Raw genomic sequence first — 12,858 nt, forward strand, 5'->3', positions numbered from 1 at the left:
GTTGGTACACCAATTTTTGGGCCCCCTCGCCTACAGTGTAATCCAATTAATTTTTTGCCCACCTGCATTACAGCTGATGTTACATCAGCTGTGTTGGGCACTGCAATGGGATATATTTATGTACCGCCGGTGGGTTCCAGGGAGCCACCCATGCCGTGGGTCCACACGGAGTTGTAACTGCATGTGTCCACTTCTAAAGAACCCCAGTCTGACTGGGGCATGCAGTGTGGGCCCAAGCCCACTTGCATTAAGCATGACATTACCTCAGCTGTGATGGGCAATGCAATGGGATACATTAATGTACAGCCGGTGGGTTCCAGGGAGCCACCCATGCTGTGGGTGCACACGGAATTCCCATTACAGAGTTGTACCTGCCTGTGACTATTTATAAAAAAAACGCGGTCTGACTGGGGCATGCAGACACCTTGACAGAATGAATAGTGTGTGGCACATAGGTTCCCCATTGCTATGCCCACGTGTGCAGCTCCTGATGGCGGTGGCACAGGATTATACTTCTCATTGCTTCTGTACAGCATCGTGGGCTATCGCCCCGCCCCTTTTAAAGAGGGTCGCTGCCTAGCCGTGCCAACCCTCTGCAGTGTGTGCCTGCGGTTCCTCCTCATGGCAGACGCACTTATAAATAGACATGAGGGTGGCGTGGCATGAGTGCAGCTGAAGGCTGCGCAGGGACACTTTGGTGTGCGCTGTGGATACTGCGTCGTGCGGGGGGGGGGGGGGTTGGGCAGCATATAACCCAGGAGAAGTGGCAGCGGAGTGTCATGCAGGCAGTGATTGTGCTTTGTTGGAGGTAGTGTGGTGCTTAGCTAAGGTATGCATTGCTAATGAGGGCTTTTCAGAAGTAAAAGTTGTTGGGAGGGGGGGGGCACTCTTGCCGCTATTGTGGCTTAATAGTGGGACCTGGGAACTTCAGATGCAGCCCAACATGTAGCCCCTCGCCTGCCCTATCCATTGCTGTGTCGTTCCCATCACTTTCTTGAATTGCCCCGATTTTCACAAATGGAAACCTTAGCGAGCATCGGCGATATACAAAAATGTTTGGGTCGCCCATTGACTTCAATGGGGTTCGTTACTCGAAACTAACCCTCGAGCATCGCGATAATTTCGTCCCGAGTAACGAGCACACGAGCATTTTGGTGCTCGCTCATCTCTAATAAAGTGCCCTTACATAGTCATCAGGTTTGACAAACCAGATACGGCTTCAGTTGAATCTTCCTTCAGCCTCCCCTGGATCTTCGCAACATGAGTATAATAGTTTCCTTATTACAGACCGTCTGTTCTTCATTATCTTTATACATTCATTAATGAGAGTAACATATTCCTACCACACACATTACTCCAGTATTCATCCTAGCTCCTCACTGACACAGAAAACATTTGCTGCACACTGCGTAGCACGTCTTTTAATCTTATTCTCATGTGTCCCTGCAAGCCTTAAGCAATCTGCCAGCAAAGCGCCTGGTCTGCCGTCTCAAATGAAATGGCTACAGAGGGAAGTAACAAACAGCAACTCTCCATCTTAATGTCCTAGATGTAACCGTAGCGCTGGCTCGCCAGTTAATTGCAATAGTTTAAGTAGGTTCTTTTTAACACATCAAGACCTCCAGATTATTCTATCTTTCATTTCACACGCTTAATTACTTTTAAACTGTGAATTGACAACAGTAATCAAAAATCCCAAACCCTATGGCCCACATTAACAAAGGCGGTTGTATCTTGCATAGTCAAAATAAAGGACATAGTTGGAGTGATAACTAATTCTAGCACTAATTTGTCACATCATTATTTTGGACTTTTTTTTGGACAGGAAGGGTATTGCTTCTCCTTGAGGCCTCAGTCACACGGGCGCATCGGCACCCGTACACCGATGCCGATGCGCCCGTGTGACTGACACCAGCAGACGGACGTACCTACAGACGGCCATCTCTCTGCAGCGCCGGAGGAAAGAACATGTGGCCGGCTTCATTGCCGGTCATGTGTTCTTTCCTCCGGCGCTGCAGAGAGACGGCCGTCTGCAGGTACGTCCGTCTCCTTCCAGCAGTCACACGGGTGCATCGGCATCGTGGTACGGATGCCGATGCGCCCGTGTGACTGAGGCCTAAGGAGAGCACCAAGAAAGGATGTGAGGAGACATATAAGGCCATGCATGCTCCTCTAGGAAATATGCAAGATGGAACAATACTTCTGCAGCGCCACCTATTGAATGGCAGAATTGCTTCAAATCAATGTACGACTCTTTAAACAAGTCTTTAAAACAATGATTGGGAATAGGAAACCAAGCCAGAATCCATACACAGACAGCTGATTCGGGGTATTTACCCCTCATCAGTGTGCAGTAGGTTTCTGGCTTGTCTGATGAGAGGAATGTGATGTGGGTCGGAAGGGTGTTGTCTCTCCTTAAGAAGAACACCCACAAGGTGTGTGGAGAGAATTAGGAGGTGAGTGGGTCGGGAGGGGCATCGTCTTTCCCCAAGGAGAGCACCCAGGAGGGGTGTGGATGCATGTGCACACATATCAGAAATTTTCCACGTATAAATCCACACGACTGCATTACAGATTTTGGTGCAGATTTTCACAGCTGATTTTATTCATTGGAAATCCGCTACTTTTCGGCAACAGATAAATTAATTTCAAAATCCAAAACATGACTAGATTCCACTGCAGATTTCTTCCTCAGCGAGTGAATGGTGTTTGTTAAAACCCTTCTGACTTATATTGTACTGTACATTGTTGTGGAATTTCAATGAGCGTTCCACAGCTAAAATTGCACAATGATTCTGCATTGTGTGAACACACTTTTACAATCGTTCTGCTCACCTACACTCTTCATCGAAAAAGACAAGCACCTAGACCAGACTGTTAGGAGGTGTAGGGACCAGTGGATGCATGTGTAGTGTACAGAAGTACTTGATGTGTACATGTGTTCTGGAAGTTTCTGGATGGTCTATGTAGTCTTGTGTTTCTGAGTTTTTTCACTATGTGTATGGATATGATGTGTATTGCACCTTTGCAGCACTGAATGGGTTACTGTCTGGGTTATGTCTGGGAAAGTATCTATTTGTATGTCATGTGACCTTGTTATATATATGTGGGTGCAAGGTGTGTGAGAGAGGTCTGTCTTTTCTTTGGCTTTTGGCTCTTTCCTTGGAGATAAAGAGAGAGAGAAAGAGAGCCTGGCCTGTACTCAGATACCTTTAGTCTGAGTATAAGAAGAGATGGAAGAGGCTGAGCGGATATCCCATTAATGCCGGAAACCCCTTCTTCTCCTTCCTCTTCTTTTGATGGAGTACAAGTGGAGTTTGCCCGCCGTGCGGTGTGAGGTGAAAAGGTTGCAAAGGTCTGTGAGAGAGGACCGGTAGAGTGTTAGTGGAGTTTCTCAAGAGTCGGTGTCCGGGACCAGGGAACCACAGTTAACTAGGCCTGTGTAAGTTACTCTGTTTCTCCCGTGTTTCCTCCCTGTCGCTTCACATGTTCTAAAACGTCCCTATTTTGCTAGTGGATGTAAAGAGGACTGTTGTGCATTGTTTATTCAAGTTTCTCAGTAAACGGCTTCACCGACCGTTCCCGGTTTGGCCTTTTGAATTCTACCCCATATAGGGACTCTTATTTATTCCCCGCAGAGATCACTGTGGAGGAAGGAATGGTGGCATCACGAGTGACAAGAAGGACTAAGATAATCCACTCGTGAGTTTCCCCTATTTAATATAGTCTGCCCGCAGCCCTTGGACATGTCCCTGGGTAAACTCTAAGTGGGAGATGGTAAAGCCACCGTGACAAGTAAACTACTCTACCTCCACTGTCTCTTAGGCTGGGGTCTGCTCCTCAGACACTGCACATGAGGGCACACAAGGTGACCGGGCTCAGGATGCCACCCACAGACCACTAGTAGAGAGGATCGTCTTATCGTCCAACAAGCACAAGCAGCTCCATCTGTTTCATTGTCCACCATCCAGAGACAGGGGGCGCTATCATTACAGAACCTTGTGTCTGTAGGAACCATTTTCAAGGCACTTGTCTGAAGACATTTGGTCTTGCAGCACCCATTCAGTTTACTGCGTTTAACACCCACCCACCCAATGCTGTCTCCGGTTTCCATAGTGTTGTGAGCAATGAAACTGGACTGCTATAGAGTGGAACCAGATTGTGTAAAGCGATTAATCCAGGTTTAGTTTGGGCATTGATGATGGCCGTGTCCATGTCTGGAGACCTAGGAGCAGCACACTGCCACAAATGCTGGTGTGATGGTCTGGGGGCTATCGCATAAGACAGTCGGTCACCCCTAGTAGTGGTACAAGGGACAATGACAGCTCTGCGATATGTTCTGCAGCTACATGTATTGCTTCTCATGACGGCTTCCAAGAGGAATTTTCCAGCAGTAAAATTCTCAGTCGCATATAGCAAGGGTGTCACAGAAATGCCTCCACTACATTGTCACACTTCCAAGTTGACAGATTTATCACCAATAGAACAATGCATGAGACCATCTGGGATGTCAATTTCAACAGCCTACGAGTTTGCACAATCTAGAGGCAAAGTTACAGCAAATGTGAAGAGATATGCTGCAGGATATCATAAGTAACCTACATGCCTCCATGCCCACCCATATCACATCTTGTATCCAAACTAGAGGCAGCCTCTTGATGTTATGAGCAGCACTGCTGCTGTTAAACCACAGAACTTTATTCTCCTCATACTTGCTACTCTTTGTGCCACTATCTGTCTCCTTTGGATCAGCAGCCCATTGATCTTGAGTATAGCAGCAACGGTGCTGCACCAGTGCTGGCCACTAGATAGTATTGCATCACCAATGGAGGAGTGGTCTGCATAAGAAGACCAGAAAAATGGAAAGTTTGGGCCCTTTCATGATGACACGTAGTGATGCGACAAGCATGTCATCAACTCTATGGGTTTTGTGGGAAGCGTGTTGCATGCTATGTGCTGTGTACTCATCCCCCTAATGGTGGTGAGCACAAGAGAGGCCTTGCTGTGGTAGCTGCTGCTACAGCAGAAGAATAGTTTTGATACCACAAGCACCAATTGTGAGACAAGAGAACAAGAGTCCTTGGCTAGAGACCAGTGGAAGAATGGGGAAGAAGATGGTGCCTCCCAGCTGCCTGACTAGCAATGAAATACGGAGGAAATAGAATCTCCATCCTCGCAGTTGTAACACTGATGAGATGGCTGCAGATAATGATGAACAAGCTGCAGAAAAAACCTTCACAACAGACACCCACCGAAACATAGAGGTGAGACAAACCTCCAGCTAGAGAGTGAGTCAGGACCAGATACTGAGAGTCCACTTGGAGCCTCTTTGCCTGGTGCCTCTCCAGTTTGCCTGGTGCCTCTCTGTAGGCAGCATGAGGGACTGAGAGTGGAGAAGAGAGGGACACAGCCTATAAGTAGTGATCAGCCATTAGTGAAAAAATTGGTTCTTGTCAGTATAGAGCCAATATCATGAACATCATCGGAAATCAGGACAATCAATTCCTACTCCCATTAAAGTCAATTGGAGAAAAAATTGGGCTCAGATATTTGCCCTCCAGAAAGTCCCCATTGCAGCCAAAGCCTCCCCCAAAAGTACATTGGAATGCAACAACACATATGGGGAACCTTCTACCCCTCCCAAAACGTGGTCAAAATAGTGCACAGAGGTGTAGATGTCAATAATTGCACAGAGGTGTCACTGAAAACAAAAGAAGGACTATATAGAGTCCAAGAGTTGGGACACTGGGTTCTCTTCCTCTTCCTCCTGTGACAACAGGGATGGTCATACTGATGAGGGCGTCAACATGACTGACTATTCTGGTTGCTTCCTCAAAGCAGGCTAACAGAGCACACGCATCTTTGATTTGCAGCTGCTCCATAAGAAGCAAATGAACAACCTCCATGCAGCATCTGCTGGTGGCAAATGCCATCTAGTACTCTGTGATCACATTCTGCTACAGGCTTAGCCTCTGCAACATAAGCAAAGTGGAATTCCACCATGTAGGTACATCACAGATGAGATGGTTGGGTGGTAACCCGAACTGTCACTGCACCTCTGCTAGATGACAGGTGGCTGGGTGTAAACACCAAAAGTGTAAGCACAGTTTCCTGGCCTTTTCCAGCAGTTGATGTTAACCTGGGTAATTGTTTAGGAAAGGCTGCTCTACTAGGTTTGTCACATGGGCAAGGCAAGGTATGTGTATGAGATTACCCAGGCAGAGGGCAGCCAGCATGTTGGTCCCATTGTCACACACAAACTTTCCTGGCTTCAGATTGTGCAGGGGTGTATTTTGTCAGACATGGATATTTATGCCAATGTGAAGGGTCTTGAAAGGTGGTATGAAGAAGGGGAGGCAGAGAATGAGGGGGAGCAGCATGAAGAGGGGACAGACAAGGATGAATATCCCACAACTCTTGGGAATACCATGAAATGTTGACCACCACTTTTGGTTTCATGCCCCACTTGTAGGACATTGACCCAGTGCACTGTTAAGTATATGTAATGCCCTGGCCATGCTTACTGGAACATGCTCCAGGGGCCAGGCATATCCTGTCATTGACAACATTCTACAACACCAGTGACATCTTATCACTCACAAGAAATGACAGCTGGGCATCTAATACTGTGGTTTAGCATGGAGCAGCACATTGCAGAAAGTATCTGTGTCCATTAGCTTGAAAGGCAGTATTTCCATTGCAAGCAGCTGTGCAGTGCTTGTGTTCAGGCTCATGGATGGTTGGGATGATATTTTTTTATGCTCCCATAGCTGGAGGATGCAGGGTTCGCAGCTGACCTGGGACACACTGGAATATAGGATAGATGCCAATGTCAGTTATGGTGGTGGTGCGGGTGGCGACTCAACGTCTGCTGTGCATCTCCCACTCGCGGCTATGAAGGCTGCAGCCCGATCATCAATGGTAGAGAAGAGGCCTGAAGTAGACGTGCTACTGCCCTGTCCCAAAACTGCCTCTCTGTGCTCAGAGGCTACTGGAGATGGAGGAAGAGGCAGCTACAGCAGCGGAGGAGGGAGCAGGTTGAGGCTGACTCTTTGGCCGAGGTGGGCTCTTAAAGGCAGCGGGTGGTAGGAGTTCATGTGACTGTTGATACTCATTGTGTTGAAGTTGTTTACATTCTTATGCAATGTATCCAAAAGGAATGTTTACATTCTTAGCATATTTTAAACCTCTACTGCAGATCTTACCAAGGACCACTTTACTGTCGTCACGTGCATTTTCAAAAAATGCCCAGGATGCACAAATTCTGTGAGCAGACCTAGCTGTGAGCCGGATGTTGCTGCTTCTGCGACTAGTAGTACATGAGGGTGATGGCACTGCCCTTTTGTTGTTCTGTTACACTTTTCTCGCTGCCTTGACAGGGTGCTACCCTGCAACATCTTCCTCCTCCCCCTGCAATTTGCTATGATGACTCACCCTGCCTCTCCATGTTAAATCCAGTACTTCATCTTTTCCATCTCCTCTTACTTTTCGTTGAACCTCACCTCCTGAGTGGACTCCATGTACACTGAGCACTTCTGTTTCCACATCCACCTGAGTACTATCTTCCTCTTTGGAGGAAAAAAATGTTTGTGCATCAGTGCATTCAATATCTTGGTTTTCTCCCTCTGGTTGTTTGGACTGCCCTGTTGACATCCCTGACACTGAATGATTGAATAGCTCTTCAAATTGGTCCATGTGGACTGTTTCAGAAGATGCAATTTGGCACAGCGTGAAGTAGTGGGGAAATGCTTATTGCGAACTGGTGCAGACTGACTGCTGTGCCTGTGACTGGGAGGAAGAGGAGGTGGTGGTATGTGAGGCATCCTGTGGTATCCACTCTATGACCTGTTCTGCATGCTGCAGATGTAATGCACATGCAGAACTACATTTGCGGAATGGCAGTGGGCTTGCCTCTCCTCCTGCAGAATGCGGAGCTGTCGCCTTAGTGGAAGTCACTTGAAGTGCCAACCTGGCCCGTCTTCTACTACCTCCACCACCACGGCATGTCCTCCACTCCTTGCTTACTTCATGTTTCTTTTTTATTTATTAATTTTTTGTTTACTCTTTGGTCTAATTTTATGTAACTTTTCTGCAAACTTTGTAGTTGCAGAAAACCACTTCTAGCTGTGTAGGGACTGCAAATAATTCGTAGTGGCCAGACTGGCAACCTTGAACAACATCTGAGGCTGCTGACATGCACTGTAAGTATTTGCTGTCTCCCTATTAGTTTTTTGTGTTTTATATTAACAAAAAAATCACCACTAACTAGAGAATACGGAATCCCTGGGGGCACGAAATGTGAAAACAGAAGACCATAGAGTATAGCTTGTATCTTTGTGAATTGTCCATTTGATGCAGCATAATTGAATTCCCCAAACCCCACTGCCAGCTGTGTAAGGTCTGCAAATAATTTGTAGTGGCCGAACTGGTGATTTTAAACAACATCTAAAACCACAAACAGAGAACTGCAACACCAAAGTGTTTATCTGTCTGCTTGTATATGCATTGACAGCAGCAGAAATATTCCCTCTCCCAATGTACAGCCCACGCTTCATATAAGCATCTAAACATGATGTAGCTTCTTTCTCTGCTCCCTCCAATAGATCCCCATTTAAGTTCTCTGCTGTTATACGAGCTATCACACCAGCAGCAATATCACCTCTGTAGAATATCTGTCCCTAACAACAGATCACGTGTTATATAGGTATATAAATGTAATGCACCTTCTCTGCCCTTGTACAATTGCTGCTGGTTCCACTGTATCTATGATATATATGGCTAGCTCATGTGATACAGGCGTCAAATGAAACTACTGCCCATATTCACGATGGAGGACACATTTAGTGACATCAGCAAGGTGCCCTGGCTGTTGGTTGGCTGCATGCTGACCTCTGCAGCAGGCATTATGGGAAATCCAATTTTCCCGTGATTGTCACATAAAATTGGTCTGGATTAACCAAACTTAATTCTTTGAAAATCAGGACGATTTTATCACTTGGCTGAGATGAGCAACACTACCTATAAAGAACCACTGTGGGAATTTAAAAAAGACCAATATTAACTTGCAAAGAAATGAATTCTCACACAGAATGCAGAAAACTAAATACTGAGAGTCTCTTTATCTACTTAAAAATGGAAATGCAACGCAACAGCGATCCCAGTAGGCTACATCGTAATAAACAGAATGCTGTAAATAAATCTATGAAGGAATACTGTATACAACACTTCCCCTGTTCATGTATTCCCCTAGAGTTAACTCACTCTATTAGTGGCTATAAATGTAACACTAGGAGATAATACCGTCTGATGAATCCCATAAGATCACTTCTATGCTAAAGCTAACAATGGCCAACAGCTCTACATATATAGTACTAATATATCTCCCCTTCATGTATTCATTTCCTTTGTGATTCCATTGCTACATGGCAAATAAGGATAACATGGCAGAAAGATGAAATAAAATATTTATACAGTATGTTATGTGGAGGGATTAAGGGTGAAAGAAAATGATTTGTGAATACTGTATTTGTATTGAGAGAAGATGTCATCAGAAGTTCATACAGTAGGCCGGGACATTACAGTCTGATGACAGGAAATTAAAAATGCATTTGAAGAAAATTCTCAATCCATGCCTAACCATTTTTATAGTACCACGTTTCCCCAAAAATAGGTCCTACCCCGATAGAAAGACCTATCAGGTTTTCGGGGCAGGCTTGAAACAAAGGCCTCCTCCGAAAATAGGACCTATCTCAGGTGCCCCACAAGAAAAAAACAATTCTCACCTGGTCCGCAGCATCCCGATGGTCCCTGGAGTGAGTCACTGAATGGCTGTGATTGGCTCATCGAGCGCCGGCTGTGATTGGCTGCCAGCGCTCAATGAGCCAATCACAGCACTTGCTTTGCTGGAGGCGGGGTATTCAAAGCCCCATCTCCAGCAGAAGATCAGCGGTGAGACAAGGAGGACAACGAGCTGCCGCCGGGCATCATGGGGAGGCATCAAGACGCCGCGGACCAGGTACGTAAAAGCCCCTCCCCAAAAATAAGACACTGTGCCCTTTTTGGGGCTAAAAATAATATAAGACAGTGTCTTATTTTGGGGGAAACACTGTATTTCTAATGCTGAAATGTTGTAAATACTTTGTGTCAACTTCTCTAGTTTTACACTAGTTTAGATCATTTTGTCAATATTACATGCGTTATGAATGAATTCATAAGATGTTGTCAATTCTCTGTTCAGAAATAAGAAATGCATTTCAAGGGAAACAGAACCATAACTATAATATATAATAATGCATGTCAGAGTAGAGTTTCATAGTGAAGGTTTTACAGGGTGGGTCACCAGGTCTTTTCCCAAATCATAGCACTTAGCCACATGACCTCCATTGTTGGTATGTCATGTGTTGCCACCCATAAGATGCACTTTGAGTTGACTATGGGAAAGGAGAAGAAGAAGACATCAAGAAGACAAGGATCGTGACCACTGCCAACAAGGAAGTCCACATAAAGGTCAACAACAAGGAAATCAAAGTGGCTAATAGCTTTATATTCCTTGAGTCCCTCATCGATCATAGTGGCAGCTCGACAGGTGAGATAAGGCATCAATTAGCACTAGGGCATATGGCCATGGTGAGCATGGAACCAATATGGAAGTGAAAGGATGTCTCAGTTATCATCAAAGGAGGGTTAATCACAGCCATCATCTTCCCGATTGCAATATATGGCTGTAAGACATGAACATTGAGGATAGCAAGCAGAAGAAAAATTGTTACTTTCGAGCTGTGGTGTTGGAGAAAACTTCTACGAATTTCCTGGACAACTAGGGTCACCAACAAAGCTGTTCTGGACCATATCAACCCAGAGGTTTGTCTAGATGGCAAGATCATGAGACAGGACTGACTTACTTTGGACATGTGATGAGAGCGAATTTGCTGGAAAAAGAGATATTATTTGGAATGGAGAGGATTGGCCTACAGAGTATCCAAGAGTCGGACATGACTGAACGGAAAGAATTGATATTGGAACTAGAGATGAGCGAGCACCAAAATGCTCGGGTGCTCATTACTCGGGACGAAATTTTCGCAATGCTCGAGGGTTCGTTTCGAGTAACGAACCCCATTGAAGTCAATGGGCGACCCGAGCATTTTTGTATATCGCCGATGCTCGCTAAGGTTTTCATTTGTGAAAATCGGGGCAATTCAAGAAAGTGATGGGAACGACACAGCAACGGATAGGGCAGGCGAGGGGCTACATGTTGGGCTGCATCTGAAGTTCCCAGGTCCCACTATTAAGCCACAATAGTGGCAAGAGTGAGACCCCCCCCCCCCCACCGCACTGTCAGCATAAAGATCGTTCTCCTCTGCCACAGCAGTAACAGCTGTGGCAGAGAAGAACAATGTTAACCCATTGAATTCAATGGAGCCGGCAATACGGCAGGTTCCACTGAAAGCAATGGGCTGCCGGCGTGCGTGGGATGAATTGTCGGGAAGGGCTTAAATATAGAAGCCCTTCCCTGCAATTTATCCAGAAATGTGTAAAAATAAAAAAATATACCGTATATACCAGCGTATAAGGCGACGGGGCGTATAAGACGACCCCCCAACTGTCACCTTATACGCCGGGAATACAGCGGAGCAAAAAATAAAAATCATTACTCACCTCCCCCGGCGTTCTGCGGCGCTGCTGCAGGATGTCGCTCCCTCCTGGTCCCCGGCAGAGCATTGCTTTCTGGACGCAGGGCTTGAAATCCCCGCCTCCAGAAAACACACGTGCCTTCAGCCAATCACAGCCAATGACAATGATGTCATTGAATGGCTGTGATTGGCTGACGGCGTGTGTTAGCTAATCACAGTAGCTTTCTGGAGGCGGGGATTTCAAGCCCTGCGTCCAGAAAGCAATGCTCTGTCAGGGACCAGGAGGGAGCGACAGCCTGCAGCAGCGCCGCAGAACCCCGGGGGAGGTGAGTAATGATTTTTTTTTTTTGACACTTTCTTTTTTTTGTATTACCGGCGTATAAGACGACCCCCGACTTCAGAGCAGATTTTTCGGGGTTCAAAAGTCGTCTTATACGCCAGTATATACAGTATATACTTACCTTGTCACGGCAGACGGAGTTCAGCGCGGCCGGCCTACAGTGGGTGTGAAGGGGGTGTGAGTTAGACCTGCCCCCTGATTGGCTCAGCCCTGAGTCTGACTCACACCCCCTTCACACCCACTGCCGGCCGCCACGGCTGAACTCCATCTGCCGGGACAAGATAAGTATATATATATATATATATATATATATATATATATATATATATTTATTTTAACACATTTCTGGATGAATTGCAGGGAAGGGCTTATATATTTAAGCCCTTCCCGACAATTCATCCCACGCACGCCGGCAGCCCATTGCTTTCAGTGGAACCTGCTGTATTGCCGGCTCCATTGAATTCAATGGACAAACATCGTTCTTCTCTGCCACAGCTGTTACAGCTGTGGCAGAGAAGAATGATTTGTCTTCTATATGTTCTCAATGGGGTCGGCGCTGCTGCCGCCGGCCCCATTGAGCGCATATAGAGAAGAGAACAGGAATCGCAGATCGCAAATAGGTGCGATCTGTGATTTCTATGGCCTAACAAGGACCGTTGGGGTTCTTGAAGCCTAAAATCACTCCTAACACTCTCCCTATAGCAGCTCCAGCACCAGCAGCACTTTCCCTGAACTAATGTCAGAATGCATCTGGGGCAGATTTTAATACTCGGGTGACACCTGATCTCGCCAGCCACTCACTGCAGGGGGGTGGTATAGGGCTTGAACGTCGCAGGGGGAGGTTGTAATGCCTTCCCTGTCTTTCTATTGGCCAGAAAAGCGCGCTAA

The sequence above is a fragment of the Eleutherodactylus coqui genome, chromosome 5 (genome assembly GCF_035609145.1).
Source record: "Eleutherodactylus coqui strain aEleCoq1 chromosome 5, aEleCoq1.hap1, whole genome shotgun sequence".
Lineage (NCBI taxonomy): Eukaryota > Metazoa > Chordata > Amphibia > Anura > Eleutherodactylidae > Eleutherodactylus > Eleutherodactylus coqui.